The sequence below is a fragment of the Oryx dammah genome, unplaced genomic scaffold (genome assembly GCF_014754425.2).
Source record: "Oryx dammah isolate SB20612 unplaced genomic scaffold, SCBI_Odam_1.1 HiC_scaffold_23, whole genome shotgun sequence".
In the NCBI taxonomy this organism is placed as follows: Eukaryota; Metazoa; Chordata; class Mammalia; order Artiodactyla; family Bovidae; genus Oryx; species Oryx dammah.
The window spans coordinates 10270309-10289730 of NW_024070207.1; the positions used below are offsets into that span (position 1 = coordinate 10270309).

At 38.3% G+C, this 19422-nt stretch overlaps 1 protein-coding gene and 1 pseudogene across 1 annotated transcript in view; both read right to left on the reverse strand.

Moving 5' to 3' along the window:
* IL1RAPL2 (interleukin 1 receptor accessory protein like 2) overlaps window positions 1-19422 on the reverse strand; it is a 582426-nt gene that overhangs the window by 169740 nt on the left and 393264 nt on the right. The window lies entirely within an intron of this gene.
* LOC120881329 lies at window positions 18932-19221 on the reverse strand (annotated as a pseudogene).

Consider the following 19422-nt stretch of genomic DNA (forward strand, 5'->3'; position numbering starts at 1 on the left):
GGGTACATTTAACTTTTCAAATTAGTGTTTTGGTAGTCAGAACTTGAGGGTACTATACTAAGTGAAATAAGTCAGATGGAGAAAAGCAAATACCAAAATACAACATGACTTCATTCAAATGTAGAATATAAAAAATAGTGAAAAACCAAACCAAACCAAAGCAAACATATAGATAAACAGAACAGAGTAGGGATTACAGGAGGGTAAGGGTGGTTGGGAGAGGGTGAAATGGGTAAAGGTGATCAACTAAATGCTGATGTATGGAAACAAAACTTTTGCTGTTAGTGTATGCAGAAGTTAAAATATAACCTTTTACACATGAAACTTATATAATGTTATAAACCAAATTTTACCAAAACTTAAATAGAAAGGCATAACCAGGATTCAGTGGGATTGATCAATAGAAGGGCATTACTCTTTCTCTTCATTACTCATAAAAGGCAACTAGACTAGAATGTCCACTGCATGGAGTATGACATGTAAGATCTGGGCATATACAAGGCATCTGAAAAATAAGGAAACATATTAAAAGTGTTTTCATTTCTGTACTGTACTTTTTCACATTAGTGGTTGTTTCCATGACTTACATTTAGTGGCATTTTGCCAGCAAAACATTCGGAGGTTGAAGGAAAACTAACACATTGTTTAATAATAAAGATCTCTAATGTTTCCAGAATTTACAAACATTCTATGTATTAGTCATGTCCTTGAAAGTAGGGTTGTTTTACTTTCAGTTCAGTTCAATTCAGTCACTCAGTCATGTCCGACTCTTTGTGACCTCATGAACCACACATGCCAGGCCTCCCTGTCCATCACCACTCCTGGAGTCCACCCAAACCCATATCCATTGAGTCAGTGATGCCATCCAACCATCTTATCCTCTGTCGTCCCCTTCTCCTCCTGCCCTCCATCTTCCCCAGCATCAGGGTCTTTTCAAATCAGTCAGATCTTGCACCAGGTGGCCCAAGTATTGGAGTTTCAGCTTCAACATCAGTCCTTCCCATGAACACCCAAGACTGATCTCCTTTAGGCTGGACTGGTTGGATCACCTTGCAGTCCAAGGGACTCTCAAGAGTCTTCTCCAACACCACAGTTCAAAAGCATCAATTCTTCGGTGCTCAGCTTTCTTTATGGTTCAACTCTCACATCCATACATGACCACTGGAAAAACCGTAGCCTTGACTAGATGGACCTTTGTTGGCAAAGTAATGTCTCTGCCTTTTAATATGTTGTCTAGGTTGGTCGTAACTTTCCTTCCAAGCAGTGAGCATCTTTTAATTTCATGGCTGCAATCACCATCTGCAGTGATTATGGAGACCAGAAAAATAAAATCAGCCACTGTTTCCACTGTTTCCCCATCTATTTGCCATGAAGTGATGGGACCAGATGCCATGATCTTCGTTTTCTGAATGTTGAGCTTTAAGCCAACTTTTTCACTCTCCTCTTTCACTTTCATCAAGAGGCTCCTTAGTTCCTCCTCAGTTTCTGCCATAAGGGTGGTGTCATCTGCATATTTGAGGTTATTGATATTTCTCCTGGCAATCTTGATTCCAGCTTGTGTTTCTTCCAGCCCAGCGTTTCTCATGATGTACTCTGCATATAAGTTAAATAAGCAGGGTGACAATATACAGCCTTGACGTACTCCTTTTCGTATTTGGAAACAATCTGTTGTTCCATGTTCAGTTCTAACTGTTGCTTCCTGACCTGAATACAGGTTTCTCAAGAGGCAGGTCAGGTGGTCTGGTATGCCCATCTCTTTCAGAATTTTCCACAGTTTATTGTGATCCACATAGCCAAAGGCTTTGGCATAGTCAATAAAGCAGAAATAGATGTTTTTCTGGAACGCTCTTGCTTTTTCAATAATGCAGTGGATGTTGGCAATTTGATCTCTGGTTCCTCGGCCTTTTCTAAAACCAGCTTGAACATCTGGAAGTTCACGGTTCATGTATTGCTGAAGCCTGGCTTGGAGAATTTTAAGTATCACTTTACTAGCGTGTGAGATGAGTGCAATTGTGCAGTAGTTTGAGCATTCTTTGGCATTGCCTTTCTTTGGGATTGAAATGAAAACTGACGTTTTCCAGTCCTGTGGCCACTGCTGAGTTTTCCAAATTTGCTGGCATATTGAGTGCAGAAGTTTCACAGCATCATCTTTTAGGATTTGAAATAGTTCAACTGGAATTCCATCACCTCCACTAGCTTTGTTCGGAGTGATGCTTTCCTAAGGCCCACTTGACTTCACATTCCTGGATGTCTGGCTCTAGGTGATTGATCACACCATTGTCATTATCTGTTTTAGTTTATTTGAATTAAACTTGCAACTCAGGTAGCTGCTGTCATTTGGTGGTACAGACAGGTTATCCAGCTAATTCTTGCTCTTCACTTCTTTGTAAACATAGATCTCTAAGATAAGCTATAGATAAGCATATCTCATTCTCCTTTTCTGATATATATATATATATATATATTCTCTATTAAAAATAACTCCATGAGCCTGATGGTTTTATTGCAGAAATCAATCAAAAGAAAAATCACAGGGAAAATACCTGAAGTAAAAAGAACACCTAGCACAATAACATAGATTGTTATAAATCCTAATTAGCTTGTTGTTGTTCAGTTGCTAAGTCGTGTCCAACTCCTTGCAACTCCATGGACTGCGGCATGCCAGGCCTCCCTGTCCCTCACTATCTCCCAGAGATTGCCCTAATTAGCTTAATCAAATCCTACTAACCCCCCAATCTAATTAGAACTCACTTCAAATCAGTTCAGCTTTGAAATCTTGTGCCAGGTCTTGGCATGGGCATAAGTCCTGTTTGCCACCTGCTTGAACTGTTGGTTCTGATAAAGGCTGTGAGGCATCAAGGCTTGGCATGAGGCTGGTCACTTTGGGCACTGAAACCTATAATCACTAACTATAGTTATTGTCTGCTAAGACCTATATATTGCTGACTCACAGGCTGTTCTCAGTGCAATTTAAACTTCTGGTATTCTTCCTGGACAGAGGCAAGGGAAGAATACCTTCACTCTTCTCAAGTTCCATGGGCTTAAAAAGAAAAACCTAAAACTTTCAAAAGGCAGTAATATATAGAATGAGTTCCTCTACCAGAACAAAAAGCTCCTTTTAGAACACTCTTTACGGTCATCCTTCATTCATTCATTCATTCTCTCTCTTTCTCTCTAGCATGTAAAAATTGTGGTAAAATATACATGACATATTTACTATTTTGGTCATTTTCAGTGTGCAATTCACTGGTATTAAGTGCATTCAAAATGTGGTGCAGTTATTGCCACTGCCCATTTCAAAAACTTTTTTTTATATCCCAAACTATCTCTTTTAATAATTGATGTATTAATATTGATCACCTTGCTTGGAAACCTCCAATTTCTTCCCAATTAAATTTTGTCTACAATAAACTGGCCTTTAAAGAGTTATAAATCAGGCCTTCCTTCCCCCTCTTTTTTTTCTTTCTAGAACTTTTAAAATATTTTGAACATACTGAATCAAACCATTTTTAAGCACTTGCTCAGAATAGGAGTTTCAGTTCAGTTCAGTTCAGTCGCTCAGTCGTGTCCGACTCTTTGTGACCCCATGAATCGCAGCATGCCAGGCCTCCCTGTCCATCACCCTCTACCGGAGTTCACCCAGACTCACGTCCACTGAGTCAGTGATGCCATCCAGCCATCTCATCCTCTGTCGTCCCCTTCTCCTCCTGCCCCCAATCCCTCCCAGCATCAGAGTCTTTTCCAATGAGTCAACTCTTCGCATGAGGTGGCCAAAGTACTGGAGTTTCAGCTTTAGCATCATTCCTTCCAAAGAAATCCCAGGGTTGATCTCCTTCAGAATGGACTGGTTGGATCTCCTTGCAGTCCAAGGGACTCTCAAGAGTCTTCCCCAACACCACAGTTCAAAAGCATCAATTCTTCGGCACTCAGCCTTCTCCACAGTCCAACTCTCACATCCATACATGACTACAGGGAAAACCATAGCATTGACTAGAGGGACCTTAGTCGGCAAAGTAATGTCTCTGCTTTTGAATATACTATCTAGGTTGGTCATAACTTTTCTTCCAAGGAGTAAGCGTCTTTTAATTTCAAGGCTGCAATCACCATCTGCAGTGATTTTGGAGCCCCCCAAAATAAAGTCTGACACTGTTTCCACATCTATTTGCCATGAAGTGATGGGACTGGATGCCATGATCTTAGTTTTCTGAATGTTGAGCTTTAAGCCAACTTTTTCACTCTCCCCTTTCACTTTCATCAAGAGGCTTTTTAGTTCCTCTTCACTTTCTGCCATAAGGGTGGTGTCATCTGCATATCTGAGGTTATTGATATTTCTCCCGGCAATCTTGATTCCAGCTTGTGTTTCTTCCAGCCCAGCGTTTCTCATGATGTACTCTGCATATAAGTTAAATAAGCAGGGTGACAATATACAGCCACCGATGCACTCCTTTTCCTATTTGAAACCAGTCTGTTGTTCCATGTCCATTTCTAACTGTTGCTTCCTGACCTACATACAGATTTCTCAAGAGGCAGGTTACTCACAGATAAATTATAGCATTCTCCCATGATACAGAAGATGAGGTTTCAGACCAAATCTTAGACAGGAGTTGAGTTTCTCCCTATTGAACTCTGCCTTTATTTCAGGAAGTTGTTACTGTACAATTTGTGGTGAATCACTAGGCTAGCATGCTGCAGACCATTGGTTCGCAAAGAGTCAGACATGACTGAGTGACTGAACAGAACTGAACTAAGGCATACAATATGAAGTTTCCTCAAAAACCTTAAAATAAAACTATCATATGATTCAGTAATTTCATTCTTGAGTACCCCCAAAATGCATGTACCACGATGTTCATAAAAGCATTATTTATAATAGCCAAGATATGAAAGCAACACAAGTGAGCATCAACAGATCAAGTGATAAAAAAGACACACACATGGTAGAATATCACTCAGCCATAAAAAGAATGCAATTTTGTGATTTGCAGCAACATGGATGGACTTGGAGAGCATTATGCTCAGTAAAATAAGTCAGAGAAGGATAAACATTGTAATCATCATTGATATGTGCAGTCTAAAAAATAAAACAAACTAGTGACTATAACAAGAAAGAAACCCACTCACAGATATAGAATACAAACTATTGGTTACCAGTGGGAAAAGGGATTGGGGTAAGGGCAAGATGGGGGTAGGGGATAGAGGCACAAAGTACTATGCATATAATAAGTTACAAGGATATATTGTACAGCACAAGGAATACAGCCAATATTTTATAATAACTTTAATAGAGTATAATCTATAAAAATCTTAAATCACTATGGTGTGCACCTAAAACTAATATAATGTTATGAATCAACTATACTTCAATTAAAACAAAGATGATATATGAATGGCAAATAAGCATATAAAATAGCATCATTAGTCATTAAGAAAATGCAAATTAATGCTACACTGAGATGTTACTTCACATGCAGTTCAGTTCAGTTCAGTTGCTCAGTTGTGTCCGACTCTTTGCGACCCCATGGACTGCAGCACGCCAGGCCTCCCTGTCCATCACCAACTCCCGGAGTCCACCCAAACCCATGTCCATTGTGTCAGTGATACCATCCAACCATCTCATCCTCTGTCGTCCCCTTCTCCTCTTGCCCTCAATCTTTCCCAGCATCAGGGTCTTTTCCAATGAGTCAGCTCTTTGCATCAGGTGGCCAAAGTATTGGAGTTTCAGCTTCAACATCAGTCCTTCCAATGAACATCCAGGACTGATCTCCTTTACGATGGATTGGTTGGATCTCCTTGCAGTCCAAGGGATTCTCAAGAGTCTTCTTAAACACCACAATTCAAAAGCATCAATTCTTCAGCACTCAGCTTTCTTTATAGTCCAACACTCACATCCATACATGACTACTGGAAAAACCATAGCCTTGAATAGACGGACCTTTGTGGACAAAGTAATGTCTCTGCTTTTTAATATGCTGTCTAGGTTGTTCATAACTTTCCTTCCAAGGAGTAAGGGTCTTTTAATTTCATCGCTGCAATCGCCATCTGCAGTGATTTTGGAGCCCAGAAAAATAAAGTCAGCCACTGTTTCCACTATTTCCCCATCTATTTGCCATGAAGTGTTGGGACTGGACGCCATGAAGTAGAATGACTAAATATATTGACAATACCATTTGTTGACAAGGATGTGTGACAACTGAAATGCTGGAGAGAATACAAGATAGTACAGCACTATAGAAATTTTTTGGTTGTTTCTTTCAAACTTGCACTTACTGTATGGACAAGCAATTATATCCAAGGGCAATAAAAACATATGCCATCACAAGAAAGGGTCATAGCAGCTCTTTTTCACAATAGCTCCAAACTGGGAAAAATTCAGATGTTCAGGAATAAGGAATGCATAAACAATTTGTGGTATACCAATGCAATAAAAACAAAATGATTGGAACTAAAGTGAAAGTGAAGTTGCTTAGTTGTGTCTGACTCTTTGGACTGTAACCTACCAGGCTCCTCTGTCCAGGGATTCTCCAGGCAAGAGTACTGGAGTCGGTTGCCATTTCCTTCTCCTACCAATACATGTAAAGGCATGGATAATCTCAAAAGAATTCTGTTAAGTGAATCACATGTACAAATTATTGTATACTATAATCTCATTTCTACAAAATTCTAAAAAGGGCAAAACTATAATGCTATAAAGCAGGTCATTGTTTGCCTAGGACTAGTTAGGGAGGGGGTTGCTGACTGTAAATTAGAACAAGGAAATTTTGGGGGGTAATGAAAATATCCTATGTATCGACTGTTGTGATGCCTACACAATTGACCACTACCAAAACTCATTAAATTGTACATTTAAAATTTGTTAATTTTATGTAAATTTTTTCTCAAAGGAGCTGGGATAAAATTTGCAGCAAATATGGAAGATGAAGGGTTGTACAGATAGACTGATAGGTAAAAAGATTAACATCCAAGTAAAATAAATTTTAAAAAATTGCCAAAGTACATGGATAACTCAAGAAAAATTAAAAATAGTCTATAAACAGAAACCCTAACTCAAAAGTAGTACAAATAGTAGTAACTTTAATACTATTTTCCAAAATAGAATATGCACATATATGTATATTCTAGATCTTGGAGGATAATGCAAGATAGACACTTACATATACTGCTAGTGTGGTTGTAAATATATAGAATATTTCTGGAAAGCAGTTTAAAAGTGTTATCAAGCACCTCAAAAATATGTATTGTCTTTGATATAATAATCTATGCATCCAGGATCTTATTTCAAGGAAACAATCATAGATAATAACTTTTTAATTATTAATAATAATATTCATTATGCTGGTGAAAAATTAGACATGGCCTAAATGTTCAAGAAGAGTAGTATAATTAAATACATTATAGTATATCTAAGTGGCAAAAAAGAAGTCATAACACAATTCAATTTGCTTGAAAAGAATATTTAACTATGTGGGGACACTTCATAATAAAATGTTAAATAAAATAGGGATAAAACAAACATCCAGTTAGATCTGAAGTTCATAATCTCTCTGAAAGTGAAAGAAAAATGAAAGTGCTATTTGCTCAGTCCTATCTGTCTCTTTGTGACCCCATGGTCTTGGTGGCTTCTTCAGAAACTTTTCCCAAGATGGATCACAAGTAAGGTGACAAACTCTTCTGTTTGCTGAGTTGGGATGAGTTGACCACCATATTATGGGAGACTGAAGCTAGGAAGAATGTAGAATCACCATGAATTCCCTCATAGTTCAGTTGGACCACACCACCACAACCATGTTTTTCTTTTAGCCTTTCCTCCTTCTTCTCTGTGCCCTTGAAAGTATTCGTTGCTCAGTCGGGTCTGATTCTTTGTGATCCTATGGACTATAGCCCACCAGGCTCCTCTGGCCATGGAATTCTCCAGCAAGAATACTGGAGTGGATAGCCATTTCTTTCTCCAGGGGATCTTCCTGACCCAGGGATTAAACTCAGGTCTCCTGCACTGCAGGCAGATTCTTTACCATGTAGGCATTGGCTATCAAAAAAGAAACTGCATGATCATAGCAGTAGAGTTAGCCCAGATTAACTTTGTGCAGTTAATCCTTTCTGTAATTCATCTATAGCAGATGGTACACCCCAAATTCTATGTTAAGCTTTTGCTTCTAGGTTCTCTCAGTGTGTATCCAGGCACTTTCAACTACTTTAGATATTAGTCTGAACAAACCTAAGGTGAGACCACAGAAGAAAAAATGTGTCCCAGAATGTATGTCAAAATCAAATGTTAGTGACTTAGGAGTCTCTCTCTTTTCTCCCCACCCCTTTTAATTATATTATCCTTCTCCCTCTTACCTTGCAGCATGAAAATCTAAGATATTTTCTAAATTTTTTTTAAAAATTTCCATAAAATGCTTTAAGTTGTACGAATGGGTCTCATGAGGATTAGCAGAATTTATTCTAAAGCAATTAAAAGGACTGTCAAACCCTCTCCATTTAAGGGTTATCCTAGGGATATTTCTCTGTTTTATTCTCTGAGTAGCCTTTTGTGTTAGAGCCTCAAAGTTTTGGCTCCATAATGTTTTGCTCTGCCCTGTCCTGCTCCCTTTAGGTATCTATGTGGTGAAATCTATCTGGCTGCTGGCTCTTCTCTCTCAGTATTGTCAAAAGTCCCCAGAGTCTCCAGTTGTCCTTAGGGTGAGTGAGTCAAAGTGATTGCTCTGGGCCTCTTGTTAGGGGAAATGGGAGACACATCACTACTGGCAGCTGTACATTTATTCAGCTGGTGGATGCAAGGGAGGTGGCCTTTGACACAGTATGCCAAAAAACACATGAGATTTGCTTAACATTACTTCTTAGCCATCCTCTTCCTGCCAGCACCACACATAAACATAGCTTAGGAATATCCTTCTCCAGTTCTATTTCTCTCTATATAACTGAGGCTACCCAGAGATTATCATACTGAGTGAAATAAGTGAGATGGAGAAAGTAAAATATCATATTGCTTATTTGAGGAATCTTAAAACATGATACAAATGAACTTATTTATAAAACAGAAAGACTTGCAGATTTAGAGAACCAATTTATCATTATAGGGGGAAGGGGAAAGGAATAGGTGGGAGTTTGGGATTGCCATGTACACATTACTATATTTAAAATGGATAATCAAAAAGACCTACTGTATGAACAGAAAACTCTGCTCATTATTATGTAAAAACCTAAATGGAAAAGAATTTGAAAAAGGATAGTTATGTATATATGTCTAAGTGAATCACTTTGCTGTACATCTGACACTGTCAAAACATCATTAATCAATTATACTCCAACACAAAATAAAAAGTTAAAAAAGAAAGAATGAAAGCAAATGTGTTTAGTTATCTTTTTTAAAAGTCTTTTTTTTTAACTGTAAGATACTTTTAAAAGTTTTTGCCATGATTATATTTAAACTTTTATCTTCCTTGTATGAATTTATTTTAGGGGTTGAAAAATCACTGTAGGGCTTGCTTTTTTTTTTTTTAATGAAAATGAAACTAAAGTCATTAGTATTACAAGACAGAGGCTTCCCAGGTGACTCAGTGATTTAAAATCCACCTTCCAATGCAGGAGATGTGGGTTTGATCCCTGGGTTGGGGAGATCCCCTGGAGAAGAGAAAGGCTACCCACTCCAGTATTCTGGCCTAGAGAATTCCATGGATTCTATAGTCCATGGGGTCGCAAAGAGTTGGACACAACTGAGCGACTTTCACTTTCACTATAAAATAGATCTCAATTATGAGGCAGCCCTGCAACCTGGACCTCAAGAGCGACTCATTATTTTGTTCATTTCCTCAACAAACATTTATTGATCACATAGCTCTGGAAAGTGGTTAAAGAAAGGGTCCATTATGCAAACTATAGAAATCACTGATAGATTTTCAGTGTCTCTTAGTAATAGAAACAGGATAAATTTGTCTGATAAGTGTTGGGACTAGAGTTTGACTTAGTTTACCTTTGCAATTATTAATGGTATATTTTCGAGTGGCCAATAGCTTTGAAAGGATCTCACCCTACACTGTGCTCCAATAACACTTGCATCAGGGATTTCTTGAATTCTCTTCTTACCTTTGGTATTTGGAATTCTAGAAGGATAAACTACGAAAGAAATATTCCCAATTCTAGTGAGGCAGACTGTATTACATCAGAAAAGGTATTAGTCACTGTGATTTAAAGTGATTTAAAGCATAATTAAAGGTACTTGTAGGAAAAATGTCAAATGTAAATAATAAAATATCAAACAAACTCAGCAGACATGGTCTATGTCTCATACAACCCCTATGTTTGACATACCACTTAACCTTGAACACAGTAGGTGACTCCTACTTTGAAAAATAATTTGTTTCAAGACATACCCACAGTGTGAGACAATGATATATATTTACTAATCTATAAGCATGTTCACAGAAGCTGGTCAAAAGCACTTACAACTTTTTTGCTGTTATGAATGATTATAAAGTACATCTTCTACAAAAAAAAGTGAAAAATTTTCCTACAACTGGAAACATCTTGAACTCTTCAAGGCTGACATAACTTCAGAGCAATGGAAACCACATTTTTGACTGCATCTTACGTCCTACCACAGAATGGAAAAAGAGATGGGGTTTTGTAGGGGGAGTGAAGGAGTGTGGTCAGCAGAGGGGAAACTATTATAGTCTGGCACTTTAAACTTCTTCAATATAGATTATGGGTGGGATGAGGGGGTGGGTACATGCTTTCTCATGGATAAGTGTGGTCTGGAAAATGTGCCCTCAATTTTGTCTGAGGAAAGAGATACTTAATATTTTAAAAAATCAACCACAATAGTATGTACCTAATGCCTACTATGTGGGAGAAAAAGGGAAGCAGAAGAAATATACTATCTTTGATATGTATACAACCTAGTGGAGGTGACAAAATGTACACAGATTGTGCTAAATCATGTTTCACTGTGTTAATACCATTAGTATTTAGCATAAGGGCAAAGATGTGGCTTCAGAGTAATTGGGAAGACATTCTCTGGCTCAGCCTTATGTAGACTGCTTCAAGCAATATTCAATAAAAATATCAAAATAAGTTTTACATATCCTTTATTTTGCAATTTTTCTAGAAGTAACTTTCCACTAATGTTAACTAATGTTACATAGGCCCATCAAAAAAGATGGTGGGATTTTCAGTCTTCAGCTCTATTATCAAAGAAATCTTTTGCCCAGAGTAGGTACTTGATGGAATTTTGTTCAATAAATGCATTTGTGGTAATTGTCTTGTCTAAAGTGATCAGTCATACAGCTGGTTTAATCACTCACTGTAACAACATCTGCTACTTCTAGGGTATTTTGCAGTTTTCCCCTATTAAGTCTGCATAATGCTAACAAGGTAGTAAGGTTATGGAGGTGCTGCACATATGTATTCTATCACATAACTATGTCTCAGTGCCCTACAAGAACATGAGTTCCTCAAAGGATGAGACTGGGCTAAGCTTTCTGAGCACCTGCAATGGGGCTTCTGGAATCTGCATCTAGAACATGAACACACTATCCTGCTGAGCTACTGGAACTTGGCATATATATTCAGAGGCTTAATTAATAATGCTAAACTGATTCCTCATCAACTTTTGTATCTTCAATTCTAATTTTGCACCAATGGGTGATCTGGTTAATGTCTGTAAGATTCAGGGTATGTTTTAATGAATTATACCTATTAGCAGGTTATATTGAACACCTCTTTTCCCCACCACACATCCAGCAATGTACACTTCTGTGGTCTCACAAAAATGTACCATTTACCACTGAAAAGAGCAAGCTCAGGTCTCTCCCAAGTATACTTAACACTAGTATTTTACTTCTCTAAATGCAGTGTTAACATAGAGCTGATTGCACATTCAAGTACCATGACAGACAGCAAAGGGACCAGTCAACAATTCACACACCCACTTACTCTCTAGCCTCCCTCTAGACTTTCAGTGATTCCTGCCTGATTGGAAAAAGAAATTTAAATGTTCCTATTAGTTGATCCTATTAAAGAAAGACAGATCTCAGAAAGCAAGTGTCATTGAGCTATTGTATGGGAGGAATCATGTTCTCAGACACATGATTATTATCCCAAGTTGAAATGTCTGAATCGTGTTCTCAGACACTTGATTATCATCCAAAGTTTAAATGTTGTGCGCTCTCTCTCTCTCTTTGATTAGCCTGGATGACAGTGAGCTGAGTAAATAGAATATGGGGCTCATGTACAGCCTTTGCTTGGCAAGGTAACCTGCAGATCCAGTGGACCTTTCTTGCATCTTCTCTTTCCTCTCTAGAGACTCCAGCCCTCCAGCATAATAAATACACTCAAGTCTTTCCCATCCTCAAGAAACACTTCCTTGATTTAAGAATCCTTCTAGTTACTGGCTTTTCCAGTATTCTACAGAAAAATTACTTGAACGATTAGCTTATATTCACTGTCTCTTTTCCCTTCCTTATCAGTCACTGCTTTCACTAAGGTCACCAATGACCTCCATATTTACAAACCCAGTGAATAATTTTCTGCCACAGTATTACTTGATTATTTGATATCTCTTAGGTAATTGACATTTTCTCTTAAAATTGAATTTTCTCTTGGCTTTCATTATATTCCCTTTCCCCTTTCCGGTTGGAAGCTCCTTTTCAATGTTCTTCATGGTATTCCCATTTTTCTTTGTGGGCTTCCTCCACAATCATTTAGATACTGGTATTATCCCTGATGCTGTTTTTACTGTATAAGTTTCTTCTGAATGATTTATTCCAAATTATTGCCTATATTTCCAGTTAATTCTGATGACTTCAAGTCTGTATCTCAGAACCCTTGTGTTCCAAACTTATGTTGCAACTTGCTGAAGGACTATTTCCACCTGAATGTTTCACATGCGTATAATATTCAGCATGTACAAAACCAAACACATTTTATTTCCCTGAAAATTTCCTCCTTATAATATGGTGCTAACGTGTGTATTTTCCTAAGTCAGAAATCTAAGTCAACCCACATTTCTCCCTTTTCCTTGCTGCTAATATTCATTCACTAATTCACAAAATCATGCTGTTTCTGTCTTGTTAATAACATTAGCATCTGTTTCCTTCAACTTCATTTGGACTTTACCACATAAACTCAGGTATTCATCATTTCTTGACTGGTTAACAATACTTTCCTAATTGATTTCTTTCCAAATCACACCAGTCCACTGGAATAATGCCATTCACAGTTTCCCACTATTTTCAGGATCAAGTTTAAACTCTTTAACTAAATACACGAAGTTCTTTATGACTTCTTTCCACTCCACTAGCTTTATCACTTTTGTATGTGTGCACTATTCTCCAGCCATATCAAAATATGTTTAATTTCTCCAAATAAATCACATTTGTACAACATGAATAACACCAGAGTAATTTGAATGCACTAGAGTAGGACTTATCAAACTTTTTCTGTAAAGGGCCAAATAGCAAATAATTCATGTTTTGCTAGTCAGAGAGTTACTGTTGCAACAACTTTGCCAATGTAGTGTATAAAAACAGCCATAAATAATCTCTAAACTTAATGAATGGGCATGACTGTGTGCTAATAAAAGTTTGTTTACAAAAATAAGGGCTTGTCAGATTTGGTTCTTCTTGGGTCATAGTTTGCTGACTCTTGAACTAGAGTACCATGGTATATAAAGAAATCCTGTCTTCAATCCTTTTATAGAGCCAAAAACTAATTTTGATTTTTGTGCCAATTGGGATTTTCAAATGTTAGGTTTACTTTAAACAAGGTACACCTGTACTTAAGACACATTAACCTCAGAGAGATCTAGGACAAAAAAGTAATTAATTTCCATCCACAAACTATATTCCTGGCCATAAAACAAACTTAAGCTTTCCTAAGTATTCTATAAGTCTATGCTTTCACTTGGAAAATAAACCATCTTCTAAGAATTATTTGCTTCATTGGATTTGACATAGTAACTTATCCTTGTGGTTCATTTTACTTTTTCCTGACGTTAAAGTTTCTTATAAATCACTTCTTTTTTCTAGATGTTTGTGTCTCCAGAGTGGTGGGAAATTCAGAATCTGATAAATATTGGGCATGGCAGGGAGAGAGTGATATCACCAAATGCTTCTACGATCAATTATGTCATTGGACAAGCAGACTAAGTGTCCTTACTCCGAAGGAAAAAGTGAAGTTAGAAATACTTGGAATATCTTCATTTCCAGGTAAAGTTTTAAAAATCTGATTTTGAAGTTTAATCTAGGGACTGATGATAAGGAAGGCTATGATAATTTCCTCCTTAGTAAAAGAGAGGAAACAAGGGGCAAAGCAAGGGTTTAACCCAATATATAAGCAGAGTGGGTAGCTATCTTCTGTGGTCTAGTGTTTGTGAGCCTCCCCACATCTCCGTTATCACACTCTCAAGTTATCAAGCATTAGTAGACATGAATTTTCTTCTTTAAGTGTTCTCCTTTCCAGAGAAATAGTTGTGAAATTTTAGTATGGTAATTATGCTAGGCAACATTCCATTTGAATTAAGATAATGCTCTTTAAGAATAAATCAAGCAGGAACAAATTGCTATCAAAAAGAGTAACACATCATGAGGGAATTATTACCCACTATGACCATAGTGTTGAGATTATCATCTTTGACCCTGTGGATTAGGGATAATGCAGTCACAAAGGGAAGGAGCCTGGAGCCTTGACAACAAAGATCTACTATAGCAACCATGGATTACTTACATGTAGATGAACATGCAAGGGGGAAAATAAACAAGCCACTTCAATCTTCGTTAAGACAATGAGTATTCACTTGTTTTGTTGTCGTGTTATAGCAGCCCAATTTCCTATATCACAACCAATTTTAATTATTTATCATCATCACACCATTAATATTGTCATTTACCAACACACAGAGGATCCAGCTTATGTTTCAGTCTACCAAAATTGCCTACAGAAAAGTTAGGAACTTGGTTATTAGATACTTTTAGGACTTTATTAAACAGATAAAGTCTGGCAATCACATGTATATATCCAGGAAATGTAGAGAGTTGTGTATGAAATGAGCCAAGACTCTTCTTTCTGAGTCTCAGTTTCCTCATGTATAAGAGACAGAGTTGAAACACATAATTTCTAAGGCTTCTTCCATTTATAAAGGTTATGATTCTAACAATCTATAGACTGTACTTCATTTTTCCTTATTAGTGATTTGGTAACTTCAGTCAAGGAAAGAAAGTGAGCTCTTGAACATGATGAGGGGAAAGCTACATTTAATCCTGAATTATGGCTTCAGAAAGTTGACTGTTAATTTTTTTTAATGCTGTGGTAACCATCTCTAACATGTGCACCCTCAAAAATGATCCATTATATTCAGAGAAATCTATTTCTATTTTAACATAAAGGAATATTGATTCAAAGTCACAAAGATGCTAAAGATGACTATCCTCTCTCTCCAATTCCTATACATTCTTCTTTTTCCTCTTTCATAGGTAATATCTGAAGCGCACTTAGTCTCAATAGTTCCCAAATTCATGGTATTGTGATCACTGCCTTGTCGTCGTCTTCTTCTCTACTATTCATAGTTTTCCCCTTTCATGTCAAATATCTTTCTTGCCAATGCAAAGTATGTACAATGGAAGAAGAGAAAATGCTCTCTGGCTTTAACAGTGGGAGGCAGAATTGCTAGACTCATGAAATTCCTTTAAGTTCTTAATCTGTGATTAATCTATCATCACTACACTTAAAAAGAATAGAGCATTGACTCTCACTCCAGCATGTCTATCAAATCTAAAATTCTTTAAGCCAAGAGTGGTTATAAAATGTTGCTAATATAGCTGTGCAAAAATATTGCTAGCCCCAAAAGAGTAAGTTTCAACAGATATGAAGCCATTAGGAAGACATACTTAAATGAGAATACACTTGTGATTCCCATTGAAAGAATATATTTGTAAGTCAGGATAAAATAAATTATGTCTCAAAAGGAAACAATAATCCAAATATCATTTACTTAAAATAGTAAAACTTTATTTTTATTTAGGTTTCACATACAATATAAGTTGATGGGGTGGAGGCTCTGTCCAAGGTAATCATTAAAAACCCAGGCCAAAAGAGGATCTATCTTGAAAAGGTGCTTCAACAATCACCAAAGAAAGATAATTGAGAGGCTGAAGCTAAGCACTGTCAATTAAATGCTTCCACCAAGAAATGACATGCGTCACTTCTGCTCACATTTCAATGACCAAAGTAAGTCATGTTGGCCACACCTAATTTCAGCTGGGCAGGAAAGTGCATTCCTACCATATGGCTAGAAGGACTGAAATATTTCTGACAGTCTTACTGCCTGCCACAGAGTGTAAGACTGTATATCATGTGACCAAAATTTCAGATTTAGTTAACTGCTAGATATGTGAGCTTTTAACTCAATGGACTTCATAATCTTCCACACTGGTTTGTTGTCAGGATCAAAGAAGTAATGGAAAATGAAAAGTATAAACCATTAATCAAATGCAATTTTTTAAATGAAGTCTTTGAAATAAATGCAGGAGTACAAGGCTAAGATTTGAGCATTTTCATGAGTTCCATTCTAGATGTTTAGTTTTCTTCACTTTATTTCCTAAAGCACTATCAAATTCTTAAAAGCCTATTAGGCCACAGGAATTCAGAACATAAACTTAGAAATAAGGGAACAAATGAGTCTCTCACTTGCCCTTAAGTTTGACTTGCGGCAAATGTTTTTTAGTTTAACAACTTGTTAAGTTGTAAGTTCAGGGTGACCTTCGGTTTTTCAAAAATTCTGTTTGGAGAAATGCTGAAAACTGGAATATAAGTTGCTAAGATTGATTTTTCAACTCTTGGATCTTACCTTGGGTGGACTTGAGCTTGAAAAATAGAGACAATATAGTTAAGACCTTGAAGGAGGTTTAGTTTAGTTCCAAAGTAAACAACGCATGGAGAGTTAATGATTTCTACCAAAACACTGTACCTTTTGAATATGCCTCATCTTGAGATGGATGAAGTGAGATCCAAGAAGCCTCTCTGGGCTTGATAGAAAGAGCACTAGTGGGAAAAGTGACAAGTTGTTCCCGGTTCCCCCTGTGTGCACACAGAATAGATCAGGGACATACTGGCCCTTGCTAGGATGGAGGCTAAACAACTTATCTCCCAGGGTATGTTTCTAATGACCTTCTTCTAGGACAACCTTCCCAGGACCATCTCTGTTTCAAACCCCTGAGATTGTTCTCGGAACTTCTGAAACTTCTCTGGGGCCCCCTTTGCTTGGGAGAAAACACAGGCAAAAGAGTTGAGTAACTTGAGTAAGCAAAAATGGACACAAACTTGAGCAAACTCTGGGAGATAGAGGAGGACAGGGAAGCCTGGCATACTGCAGTTCATGGGGTCACAAAGAGCTGGACATGACAGACACTGAACAAAAGCAACAAAGCAAATTGTCACAGCGGTTTCAGCAAGGATAAGTCAAAGGATAAAGATGGTAATGTCTTGCACATGAGAATCTGATTTCTGTATCAATGAATGGTTTTAATTCCAATAAAAATAGCATATTTCTAGATTGTTGGGGGGTTAAGGAAAGGAAGAACTCAGATTAAGGGATGTGGCACATTCATCAGGAGGGAGGTCTCCACAGTCTCCTGGCCCTCCTGGTCTGGCCTTTGCTTGTGGTCTCCCGCCTCTGGGAAGAACTAAGGATATTACTTCCACTCAGGTTGTCACTAGGTGACCAGGTAAGGGACAGAGGAGCATCACGTGACCCCCAACACTCTTCTTCCCTTCAACCTGTGAAAAAAGTGAAGATGACTGGGTATATACTACAGTGTTGCCCAGTACAGCTCCATGTCACTCATCAGTCAGAAGATGTGTGACAGAGACCTGGCTAGAGACAGGAACAGCTTTCTTTTTGTCCCCTGGTGTCAGTGATGCTGGCATTTGGGTCCGTGTCCTGGAAGGAGCTCAGTTCAGTTCAGTTCAGTCACTCAGTCGTGTCCGACTCTTTGCGACCCCATGAATCGCAGCACGCCAGGCCTCCCTGTCCATCACCAACTCCCAGAGTTCACTCAAACTCATGTCCATCAAGTCGGTGATGCCATCCAGCCATCTCATCCTCTGTTGTCCCATTTTCCTCTTGCCCCCAATCCCTCCCAGCATCAGGGTCTTTTCCAATGACTCAACTCTTCACATGAGGTGGCCAAAGTACTGGAGTTTCAGCTTTAGTATCATTCCTTCCAAAGAAATCCCAGGGCTGATCTCTTTCAGAATGGACTGGTTGGATCTCCTTGCAGTCCAAGGGACTCTCAAGAGTCTTCTCCAACACCACAATTCAAAAGCATCAATTCTTCGGCACTCAGCCTTCTTCACAGTCCAACTCTCACATCCATACATGACTACTGGAAAAACCATAGCCTTAACTAGAGGGACCTTAGTCGGCAAAGTAATGTCTCTGCTTTTCAATATGCTATCGAGGTTGGTCATAACTTTTCTTCCAAGGAGTAAGCGTCTTTTAATTTCATGGCTGAAGTCACCATCGGCAGTGATTTTGGAGCCCCCAAAAATAGTCTGACACTGCTTCCACTGTTTCCCCATCTATTTGCTATGAAGTGATGGGACCAAATGCCATGATCTTCGTTTTCTGAATGTTGAGCTTTAAGCCAACTTTTTCACTCTCCTCTTTCACTTTCATCAAGAGGCTTTTAGTTTCTCTTCACTTTCTGCCATAAGGGTGGTGTCATCTGCATATCTGAGGTTATTGATATTTCTCCCGGCAATCTTGATTCCAGCATGTGCTTCTTCCAGCCCAGTGTTTCTCATGATGTACTCTGCATATGAAGGAGCTCAGATCTACCCATATCAGTGGATGCTTCTCACGGGTTTCAGGTAAAACTTTCACCTAATAGTGTGTTAGCACTGGAGCCTGGATAAGCTCCTTGGGGACTAGAAACCATTAGATGAAATATCCTTCCTTCTCCCTGCCCTTGGCTGAGTCACTCTCCATTAGGAAAATGGCACTGGGCTTGTCATCTGCAGGTTCATAGGTGACGTAGCTGCCTTTGTTCTTCTACAGGTAAAAGAAGATCAAAATCACGACTGAGAGCAGAGTGAGGAAGATCACTGTGGTAACAACTGCAATGAGGGGTATGCTGGCTTCAGTTACCACAGACAGGTCCTCAATGGCCTTTAGAATTGTGGTAGCAGTTCTTGTGCTGGAGGAGGCATGGTTGGGAGACTAGTCATTGCAGCAGCAGGACGGGCACCAGTAGGGAGATTTTATTTTTTAAAATTTTAATTGGAAGCTAATTACTTTTCAATATTGTGGTTTTTGCCATACATTCACATGAATCAGCCATGGGTGTACATGTGTTCCCCATCCTGAACCCCCCTCTCACTTCCCTCCCAATCCCATCTCTCAGGGTCATCCCAGTGCACCAGCCCTGA